General features: G+C 33.8%; 1 protein-coding gene across 1 annotated transcript in view; it reads left to right on the top strand.

Annotated features, from left to right (window-relative positions):
• The first annotated feature begins 3,527 nt into the window (after positions 1–3,527).
• The window catches only part of LOC105337192 (leukocyte tyrosine kinase receptor), a 192,756-nt gene continuing 183,804 nt past the window's right edge, over positions 3,528–12,479 (top strand). The window contains exon 1 of the mRNA XM_034468725.2: positions 3,528–3,680. The gene's annotated coding sequence lies outside the window, so the exon portion shown is untranslated. The remainder of the gene's footprint in view (positions 3,681–12,479) is intronic.

The following is a 12,479-nucleotide window of genomic DNA, read 5'->3' as shown; positions in this document are numbered from 1 at the left end:
CAAACGACCAATGTCCTCAGTATTACTTCCAAACCCACACTGGTGTCTTCAATTAATTAAAATGTTTTACCGCGCTCAAAACTTGCGCTCTTTTTGCACTGATCAATCTTGTATCTGATTTATACAAATATAATAATTTTACTACAGATATATGTATGCCCGTTCTGTCATTTTACATGCCCCTGAATAAACACCGCTACCATGCACTGCACCTTGCATCCTGTGTAGTTTTTGAAAATAAAACCCCCCAGAAACCATTGGCTTTAATTTAGCCTCAAAATGATTGATTTTTTTCAAACGACCAATGTCCTCAGTATTGCTTCCAAACCGACACTGGTGTCTTCAATTAAGGCTTCAAACTCCTGATTTCCTCACGCGCAGTATGCTATGCCTCCAAAACACTGTTTTTTCAGTAATGCCTCCAAACCTCTGATGTCTTCAGTATTGTTCAAAACCACCGATATGTTCATTATTTCCACCACACCAATGATGTCTTAAGAAAGGAGTCTTCTCGTTTTCAAACATACTTCTTATAATTAGAAATTCAAGAAATTTTGACACAGTCAAATGGATCATATTACCAAATGATTCTATCAGTTTAATCAAATTTGACCTTCTTGTTTTTGCATAAAGGTCAGGTCAAGGTCACTACCTCTTTCCTCAACGTAAAGGATGGTAAAAATAAGTGTAGCTCTTTGTAGTTCTGAAGACATTTGTTTAAGATTTGAAGATTCTTTTCTTCAATAAAATGATAGAATATCAGAATGTTTATCAGCTTATACTACTAAACTGGAATAAATATATATACTAAAATTGATATTGCTTATCCCGCATTTCCTCTAATTTTCTTTAATTTTGAAGAAATTTTGATTATTTTTTTATGCTTCCAATAATAAAATATTTCTGATTTTTATGTATTATAAAGACTTTATATAAAGATATAAATTGACAAAAAGCTAGTATATTGACCATTTAATAAGAGAGATCTAGAAAAACTGATTTTAGTGATATTTTCACAAATATCAATGTCTAGAATGGGCCATTAAAAAACTTACAAAATGTAATTTGATAGGCAAATCATATTTTAAAAACATATTCTGAAACCCAAGTATCATATCATTAGTGCACATTAGTAAAAAAAAATCCAATATTAATGTTATTGTTTTTAAAATGCTACATGTATAACAGACTCATTAATCTGCAGCAATTCTGAATTGCGAAACATGTGATATTTTCCTACGCCAATATTACGCCAAAAATAAAGTCCTTGTTAGATTCTAAACATTGAATACGTTTTCTATGTCAAGTTGTATGATAATAAAAAAGAAAGAAAAATATCCTATTTTAATTTCCTTTCATCTTGATTTAATGAGCAATTAATCAAATTTACGCTTGACAAGTCGAAAACCACTGATATGTTCAGTATTGCCTCCAAACCACAGCTCTCTTCAGTATTGCTTTCAGGTGGATACAAGGGGGAATGTAACAGATGAAACAGTTGACGTTCTGTTCTTTTCACCAAACTATGTCAATTTGCCATGCAAAAGAGAGGTACTGCAAGGGGTCTAGATTATTTTTAAAGTTCCATAATCCGTATTCTCTCTCTCTCTCTCTCTCTCTCTCTCTCTCTCTCTCTCTCTCAATAAAACTAAAAAACCCACAAAAACTTTAACTGTGCTCTTGTATGAAGGAGGAAGTAAATGTACGGGTACTATTGGTACCATTAGTACCATAGGGTATCTCACACCAAGAGTAGTGACAACGATCCAGACTATGAATAAATACCCGAATGACTGTGGACGAAAACTCTCACTTCATGTACGGAGCGGAGATAGAGGACCTGTGGGACCTTCTTAAACAACAGTTACTTACTGCTTAAATTTTCGTATTGTTGGCTGTAACCTTTTTATTAACTGTTTGTGTAACTTGCAATGTTGTGATTGTCATTAGTTTTGTATATTTGCATCGCTGTCATTATCATTGGAGAGGTTTAGAATGTTTCTGTATCGTGACATTCTCTGGTGAGAGAATGGTATTGTGAGTAAAATGAAAAAAAAATTAAAAAGAGTGGAAAAAACTCATTGTGACAGACATCTAGAATCATTTTAACAAGAGCTATGTGTGAAACTGCAATGTGACGTAGGCCTGTCTATTTCATTGCTGGCCACTCACAATGGCTCTTTGAAATCAACAAGAATTGTCTGGACTATGCAATTTATGCTACGGAAGCGTATTAGGGCCGCAGCAGTTTTTTTAAAAATTAATTTGTTAATTTTTACAATTAAACAGGAACTACAAAGTAGTAATTTGTTAAAACATTATGAATTTGTTACAACGGATTATCAATTTCTTATAACAGATTATCAATTTGTTTTAACCAGATAACAGATACATATCATTTATTTCTAATTCAGAGTCCAGAACAGAAAAGTCCATGAAATATTATTATAATTACAAAAGAAAGACATGCCAATGAATACCGTAGTGTAAAAAATATTAAAATATAACAATAATAGCAAATGACAATGTTAATTCCAGCAAAATTTCACTAAAAAGGGGTACTATAGCATGTTATCATTGATAAATTTGCCTCCAAAGATTAAGAATTTCCTTGCCTTCAATATTGAGTAACCCAAAAATTTGTTGGATCATTATCTAATGCTGAAAATGTTGGAAATTTGCTTTTAATTAACTGAAATATTTCTTTCTTTGGTAATCATACTTTTCACATGTAATTAAAAATGAGTTTCATCATCTAACTGTTAGAATTACATATATTACATAATCGATAACAAATACGTAGAAGGGAAGGGACGTAGCATCGGGGGGGGGGGGGGGGGGCTGGCTCCCCCCACTTTTTCTTGCAGCAAAGATTTTTTAAACAATTCTCAAATTAAAAAGATGAATTATCGTGGAGTCCCCCCCCCCCCCCCCCTCACGTTTTGGGAGCATGTAAAAATTGACTCTAAAATGAATAACGAAAAATAAGATGCAGAAAATGAAGTTGAAGGTAGACTACCACCCCCCCCCCCCCCCCCCCCCCCCCACGGATTAGGATATACATGTACATGATTTTGGGAAGCTCCTGTTGTTGTTTTGTTTTTTAATCTTTCTTTGTCAAGATTTTTTCGATGAGTCTGCCCCCACCCCCACTTTCAAAAACGATGTTACGTGCCTGCGTAGTACTCCTTTACCTTCAATTTCGCTAATGATTTCCTTATTTTCTCTTCCATATCTTATGTCCTTCCCAAACGGTATGCTTTTTAATGGGCCTTTGCCAATTTGTACAAATCGGCAAATTGATACTCTCTCTCTCTCTCTCTCTCTCTCTCTCTTTTTGAATAAAATAGATTAAGTGGCATATAAACTAAATAAAATATTTAAAAAAAAAAACAACAAAAAACAACGTTAACTTATTTACTTTTTAACACCCCCACCCCGCGAAACTAAACACCAGAGTATCGGATTGGCATCGTAAAATGATGAAAAAAAAATCTCAAAAATTAAGGAAAAGTTATTTCCCTTGTGACGGTAGGCTGTGTCTGTCGAGCCACGAGGAGCACGTGCAGTCAGTGAGTTAGTTAGAGATTGCTGCCTGCAGAGACGAGATCGCAGATATGAATGAATTTCTGAGTATGATTACTGAAAAGCACAAGCCAAATGGTTCAGAATTGAAGAAGGTAAAGTATAGAAAGAAAATTCAGAGAATTAAGCGTTTCTGGCAACGTTACTGTGCATTGGCAGCCTCGCTGCAGGGTTTGAAAAAAATCGGATAGACTTCGGAGCTACAGTTTCTTTCGTGTTTAAAATGATTTACCGCGCTCAAAACTTGCGATCTTTTTGCACTGATTAATCTTGTATTTGATTTATACAAATATTCGACTCCCAAAAAATGTTCCTCGAAGATTTTACTACATTTTACATCAGATACATGAATAGTTATGTGACTTTCCCCCGAATAATCACTGCTACCATGCACCGCACCTTGCATCATGTGTAGTTTGTTTACATGTAAAATCTGAATAACATACTTCATTTTGCAAGTGTAAGAGAAAGTCTCTGGCGAGTAAATTAAGTGACGACATCATGTACTTGTAAGTAACAGGGTGATAAATTATGAAAATTTATATCACCCAATTTTTTTAAAACAGCATATTTTTATTTCAAATGAACTTTACATGTATACAAATGCAGTTCTCAAAGTATACAATATGTCAAAAAACTCAAGTTTTTGCTCCTTCCTATCAAAAAATGGTATTTTAGATGTATTTACAGAATTGAATTTGAAAAAGCCACCCCCTCTAGGCCTCTTTCCAATGGACTCCATTACCAATACATGTAGGATATGTAAATGTACATTTGACCTTGAACTAACATCTGCTATGATAATCACTCTTGAAATGAACAAAAAACAACATATTTCTACCCTTTTATTGTATATATGCATCAAAAATGTAGAAAACCATGTAAAATTTGAAAATTTTTCATCGAATTCTCATCCGTCCCCAGGTACCCGGGTGTGTTTGAATTTCATTTTAATAAAACGCACACATCACACTTGTAGGTCTTACTAATTTAGCAAAGTTAAAAGGAGACTAGAAACCAGAATATATAAGATATCCACTAAATATGATTATAGGCTTAGTTTTTCATGAAAACAAGAACTCACATGTAGGGTGACATGACTTTTTGTGAATAAAAATGCTACAAATCATCCATTTACCAAAAAAGATCAATTTTAAATATCAGTGATGGTTGTTTTCAAATATGTGTAAGAAAGGACTCAAAGAAACTGCCACAAGTTTCATAATATTAGGTTAAAGATTTCAAACTAATGCTTCTTGTGAAAATCAAAAGATACGGGGAGGGTATACATGTAAAGGGATTTCTAAGTGATGTGATGCTTTTATCATGATAATATCAAGCAGATGTATGTAGTATTGAATAAGGTTTCTTATTTAAGGAGGTTGAACAACAGTTGACCTCTAAAAGATTAGGTAAAGATGCTTTATTTATGGAGAGCCCTGTGAATCTGTGTTAAATAGAGGAAAGTGGAAATGGTGGGTTCACTCAAATGGCCATATTTTTCTTAAACCTCAATGGAATTGGCAAAATGTGGTGTACTTTTTTTCAGAATAGCATAAGCTTTTTAATTATAAGACAAGATGACTTTTCAGAGAATGTTAGTGTATGTTAAATGTAGCAAGGGACAGTTTCGAATAAAGTACCCGTCAATATTTTTGTAAAATTGAGAGTTGCTGTATTTGAAGGCTTGTGAGTGTTGCTAAAATTCATGAAATGATTTTTAATGATTATCATTAGTTAGAGGGGTGTCTGTTGTTGAAATTGATATGCAATATGTAGGCCCCTTATGTTAGGTACATGAGAATCAGAAGTAAAATGCGAAACCTGCGGCTGTGACTGTTGTGCTGACTGTACACAGTGAAATTGCAAGTTACAGACGGGAGGTAAAATAACACGAAAAGTAGGTGGATGGGACATTGTAAACTATACACCGGTAAGTTTCTGACATGTGATAGTGCAACATGCACACAGTACGGAAGGTCAACCCTCTGCAGGGAATTAGCTGGGGGAGGTCTAAAAAGCTGAAAAATCATGAAAAATTAGCAAAATAGGAAAGGGTCAAAATCTCATAAAAACCAGTATGTAGAGAATTTTACGGGTTTTGATTAGTAATTTTCTTCAGAAATTGGTGATTGGCCTTATAAAGAGTGAATTAAAGGTATTTGTGCTGAATGGGAACTGAGGAAATTCTAGTTACAGAGTTTCGAAGACATGCATCCCTTGGCTACAATGAATTGTATAAAAAAAACTGTCCCCTGCCACCGAAGACCAGCAGCTAAAGGCAGCCAGTATACATTGTAATTAAAGTTACAGTAGCATTACCAGACAACAAATTTGAAAGAATTCCTAAACTGTAGGGTGAAAAACATTACATAAAATTTATTCTAGGGGAATGATGCTTAACATTATTGATAGCAGGAGAAGAAAAAGCATTTTCAGCTGTTGATAAAAAGGTTCCAACTTTGAAACGTGCATAATGTTTGCTCTATTTCAATTTTTTCATTTAATTTAAAACAATTAAATAGTGAAACAGAAAATGTGCATTTTATTTTCAAAGCATGAACTCAATTTCTGCACAATGCTTTCTTTCACTATGGTGTGTCCCAAGATATTTATGTAACACATTTGGACAATTTTTAATAAAAATACACATACTGTGAAAGTGAAATAGATATTAAAGGGGAATACATCCAAGATAATTTCATTCACACATCATCATTTTTTAATTGGAAAAATTCACAGGAACAAAAACAAATTTCTTATGGAGTTATACAATTGGAAATGTTAACGTCTTTTCTCCATTTGGAAGTCATCTAAATACCTTGCAGAATTTTTTAACATTATCATCCAGGTCTTTCGCAATCTGATTAAAATCAGATCTTTGATCCGCTCCGACAAATTCTGATGTCGACACACTTTGTTCAGCAGCTATCAGAATTTCGGATTGTACAAAGATCTGATTTTAATCAGATTGGGTCTTTCGCAATTCAAAATCCCCAAGAGATCACATTTTTTAGTTGTGTATTGAAACCTGATGAGTAAGAGGGGGCGTTTTAAGGGAGAAATTTTGGAAAGAACTATATATGAAAAGAGTTAAATTTGGCCCCCATAATTCACCATTTTTTAAAGTCTTTCGGGTACAATAAAATGTTAATGTTATAATTTAGAAGAGTTGATATAAAATATATTTTTTACATATTTGTTTGATTTATTTGCACTCACTTGCAGTATATGACGTCAGAAGTGACGCTTTTTCTATAATTCAATCAAAATTAGTCGAAAATTGACATTTTTCTTATCTTTTTACAAATGGGAAATATATAGCGCATGCTTGAACCAGGACAAACTTTTTGTCACTTAATAGACTTTGCTAGATACATCTCTGATTAAAATATTTTGTTGGTTCAAGCATGCGCTCTATGTTTCCTGAAAGAAAAACTGCTTGAAAACAAGCTTTTTTATGCTAAAATGCAAAAATGGTGGGAAAAGGTTGTAATTTGTCTTTACAATGCCGTATTTCTAAATTGTGGGCACTTGAATCAAAATGAACATGAAGTTTAAACATCACATATATATATATTTGTACAAAGAAAACAAAGAATTACAGTAAAATTTAGGGGGCCATTTTAGGCCCATACCATATATAGTCCTTTACCATACTTTTGAATGAACATTTTTGTTAACCCTGAGCTACATGTGTATTTATAATTATCAAGTAATATAGCAAAATGTGAAACAAGGATATCTTGGGACAGAGTATGCATATGATATACTGTTGCAGTGGCTTAGTCGTATGCATGACAGTTGTTTGGGTGGGTTGGTGGTGGGGGAGCACACTGAAATGGGAATAGACACATGAATTGATGCTTGACAATTTGGAGGGGAAAAAAGATTTTGTTTGAGAAGAAAGATATTAATTAAACCATAGCTAAAAGATGTTAGAAAATAAAAAATATTCTACATGATACGCACAAAGATTAACTGTTTTAAATCATTCATTAAGTCAATTAAATCAGTCACCAACTTTTTAATACCATATTTCAAAAATATTTGCGTTGTAGTAATTGAAAAACATGCAACTTTTCGTAGAAGAATTGTAAGTGTAGTTTTTGCAAAGTGGCCGACGTTCAAATGAAAGGAACGGTTTGTGTTATAATCTACTCAATTTTAGCTCTAATTGGGATGGGCTCTGATGATTTATGCTGCAATTTACTTTTGGATTTCGGGTGTCGATTCCTCCATGATCTTAGCAGAACAGTTTACATAAATAGTCTACCATATTTTTATGGATTATTCAGGCATGGAGAGGTCCAATTAGTTGTGACCATGGGGGGAGTTGTCTTTTACAATTACATGTACCAAGGAGTCCTTTGTAGATTTCATTAATCTTGTCTGTAGCATATGGCAATTTCAGACTTTTTTTTTTTTACATTGTTTTGTGCAGACTAAAGAAGCTGTTGTTATTGATAATTTAAAGATTTATTATTTAGCTGACAGTGGTGTTCTATTTCAAGCTGAATTTTTAATGCCTGTCTTGTCTTTTTGTCATCTTTAGTCTTGGCTGCATCGAATCATAATAGCTAGTGTATAATACTTTGTTTTCAATGAAATATGGTCAATAAAATCTAAGCCATGTTTAGATATTTCATTCTATATAATTTAACCCACAGCATTTAGACTCAGAGAGCCACTGCGAATTTGTAGTTTCTTTGGTGCTAAGCAGATTAACTGAGAATTAGACACCTCCACTGGATAGCACTGGCTGACTCCCTGTGTAAGCTGATACCGATCATTGTACTGAGACAAGTTAATACAGATACTGTTTCTTGTCCAACAAACAATATGACTTAATGATTAATGAAACACGAATAAACATCCTTTTTTAGCTCACCTGAGCTGAAAGCTCAAGTGAGTTTTTCTGATCACCCTTTGTCCGTCGTCCGTCTGTCCGTCTGTCCGTCCGTCCGTCCGTCCGTCTGTCCGTCTGTAAACTTTTTACATTTTAAACTTCTTCTCTAAAACCGCTTATCCAATTTCAACCAAATTTGGCACAAAGCATCCTTATGGGAGGGCGAATATAAATTGCAGAAATAAAAGTGCGATCTGTGTTCAAAGCGGAGAAAACCTTGAAATTGTAGAAAAAGGGGGGTGCATTTTTAAAAATCTTCTTCTCAAGAACTACCGAGGCAAATTCAACGTAGTTCAGCATAAATTATCCTTATGGGAAGGAAAATATAAATTGCAAAAATTAAGTGGTAATTCTGTTTCAAATCTGAGTTATTACGAAAATAATAATAAAGGAAAGGCGTGTTTCAATCAGTTTAAAAGGATCGGGTTCGGCATACAATAAAATTGGTAGACAAGACTTGGCCTGGGTAAAACAAAATATCAGCAGTTATTAATCTGCCAATCTCATTAAAATTTCAGGATATTTGATGGACTAGTATATTTGTATTCGCTGTAAATATTGCTGCAAAATAATGCGTATTTGGAATTGACGATTGCCGATCTGCCCCGTCTTTTATTTTGCCACGGCCCGGGTTTGCATACCCATTTTACCAAGACTCGTATTCCATACTTCTAAAACGAGGTTCTTTGTTTAAAGCAGCCATGACATTATACGAAAAAGGTTCGATCTGACTATGATGAATTTGCTTGTTGTGCAACAGTTCGCGTATGAAGGGAAATTTTGAAACAAAATATATTGGTGCCGATTTTGTGAAATAAATTGAGGCTAGATATTTCAATGCGTTGACAGTTTTCACACATGACGTTGGTGCTAGCTTGTTCTAATTTTCGTTTCGTTTTCATTATTTATGCTTTGTTACCTGGAAACTATCGTCTGTATTTCGTGATTTTTACGTATTAAATCAAACAGAGAATTCGTTAAATCAAACAGTTAACTGTTTACCTGCGCAAATTAAGCAAAATCTGATGTAGGGGTAGGTGCCTACTGAAATACAATTCATTCTATCGGTAATTCGGCATTATCTTTTGCGTAATGGTAGATTAATGCAATAGGTTTTGTTGAGATGCTCGGCATTTTCTCGAGTTTATTCAGTTTAAATAGAGTTTGATATCGCTGGCGGAAATATGTAGGTATATACATGTAATATATATATGAATAATTTCGAAAAAATAAATTGTGTTCTTTATTTGTTATACATGTAGTCTATGTTTCTTGTGTTTAATTGTTTACAGTTTCTATTTACTAACCATATTTGAGTGTTAAGCTTCGAATTATAAGCAAGATACAAAGATTTGCTCACAATTCTATGTTTGTACACATATCTTAAAAACTAAAGATTAAAAAAGTAAAAAATTTGTCAATATTTATTAAGAAAATTTTCAAAGTCTGTTCTTCCAGAAACCAACGTATTGTAAACTTAACCTTTTTAGCTCACCTGAGGGTGGGGCCACAATGGGGGGTCGAAGTTTAACAAATGAATATATAGAGTAAATCTTTAAAAATATTATTCTCAGAAACTAATCAGCCAGGAAAGCTAAAACTTGTGTGAAAGCATCATCAGGTAATGTAGATTCAAATTTGTAAAAAATCATGACCCCCAGGGGTAGGGTGGGGCCACAATGGGAGATTGAAGTTTAACATAGGAATATATAGAGTAAATCTTTAAAAATCTTCTTCTCAGAAACTAATCGGCCATGAAAGCTGAAACTTGTGTGGAAGCATCCTCAGGTAGTGTAGATTCAAAGTTGTGAAAATAATAACCCCTGGGGGTAGGGTGGGGCCACAATGGGGGTCGAATTTTAACATATGATTATATAGAGTAAATCTTTAAAAATCTTCTTCTCAGAAACTAATTAGCCAGGAAAGCTGAAACTTGTGTAGAAGCATCCTCAGGTAGTGTAAATTCAAATTTGTGAAAATCATAACCCTGGGGGTAGGTTTGGGCCACAATGGGAGGTCGATGTTTTACATAGGAATAAACACAGTTAATCTTTAAAAATCTTCCTCTCAGAAACTAATCAGTCAGGAAAGCTGAAACTTGTGTGAAAGCATCCTCAGGTAGTGTAGATTCAAAGTTGTGAAAATCATGATCCCCAGGGGTAGGGTGGGGCCACAATGGGGGTCAAAGTTTAACAAAGGAATATATAGGGTAAATCTTTAAAAATCTTCTCAGAAACTAATCAGCCAGATGATTCTTTATAATTGTTAAGACTTTGGCCCCAGGACAATTCTTTGGCTTCACGAGAAGGTTCAGAGGTTGATGTACGTTTATATCCCATATATAAACTATTGTTAAGGATCTTTTTGAGAACTGCAATACTCAACATATGATATGACTATAAAATCATCCTGTTAGAAAAGGGACTAATGATTATAAACATAAGAATATCCAGGGGAAAATGGATTTTATTTATACAGGATCTACATGTATTATTGTACATTGTCCAGATAGTTTGTATTATGACTCCATTAAGCTGATTTTACCATACCTATTGTTCCTCAGGTGAGCGATGTGGCCCATGGGCCTCTTGTTGTATTTACAGATGACTTGGAAGTGCGGTTTGGATGGTGTACAATTTGTTTAGACAATGAAATGGACTGTATTATACTGGATTGTGGTCATTTATACTGCTGCTCAGGATGTGCCGAAAGATTATAAAGGAGTGTTCCATTTGTCGGGGCAAACTTTCGAAAGTTGTAAAAATTTTCAAAGCATAATCAATTTGCTGCAAGAGAAATTGGACTTCGAAGTTTGAATATCCATGATACGCACATGTGTTTCACCTCCAGCTAAGCGGTGTATTTTAAGTGTGCAAGTGGAGAGTTTTCAAGCCGCTGTGACGCAATTTTTCAGAACCTTATTTTATATTCAGAGTTCAGAGATTCAGAGATCAATAAAATATCACACATATTGTCCTCGTAGATATTGGAAAAGTACAATTTTCATTTATGGGATGTTTTTATAATGTTTTTATTTAAGCATTGAATGCTCATTTTTGGATGTCGTCGGTCCTTTGACACACCAATGCGGTGCAGACAAATCGAATACCGCGCATTAGCGCGGTATGATAATATATAAGCATTTGTCATTCAATGCTTATATTTATATTCATACTGATGTTGTTTTGTATGAAATATATGTGTACCATCGCTGTAAAGCCATTATATACGCTCTCAATCAGGAATATGAAACATACATGGAACAGACATATTAACATGTTATTTAGTACGCTTCCACGGCTAAAAATATAACTGCCATAAACTTTGTAGAGAAAAATCTTGTTAATTAGGGAGTAGATATAATTTAATGATTATTTTTTCAAAAGTACATATCAAATTGGTTATGTAAGGTTGAAAGTTTCATTTAATCTTAAATAGATATACTCAAAACACGTGGTGACGTTTATATTTGTGCTCATGGCGCATGAATTATGAATTCATAGGAAATTGAACGTCACAGATTTCCAATGCAAACATAAGGGGAAATATTCACTGAATGTAAATATAATATAGAATATAGATCTACTCGGCAATTTCTCTGCACACGCTTTTTTTTTTTTTTTAAATCATTATTGCACAAATGCAAGCTTTCCTATAATACATGTACATATGTAATACTTTCACATACAATATTTATACTATGACGCTGTTGTGTAACTCTGTATACATAGCAGAAGTATATGCATGCTTACAAATACCTCCATGATATTTCCACTAATGATATTTCATTTGGACGTCGGAAGCAAATCAAAAAATGGAAATAAACGTTAAAAAAGGATTGTGTACATCTAATTTAAATTTAAATAAATAAAATACGGCGCTGACCCTCTTTATCAATTTTTTCTGTTTCCAACGTCCCCCCTCTCTCTCTCTCTCTCTCTCTCTCTCTCTCTCTCTCTACTAATGGTCCTAACTTCACCAAACT

The sequence above is a fragment of the Magallana gigas genome, chromosome 6 (genome assembly GCF_963853765.1).
Source record: "Magallana gigas chromosome 6, xbMagGiga1.1, whole genome shotgun sequence".
NCBI lineage: Eukaryota > Metazoa > Mollusca > Bivalvia > Ostreida > Ostreidae > Magallana > Magallana gigas.
Note: the sequence above shows the minus strand (reverse complement) of the source record. Positions and strands in the feature narration are given on the sequence as shown.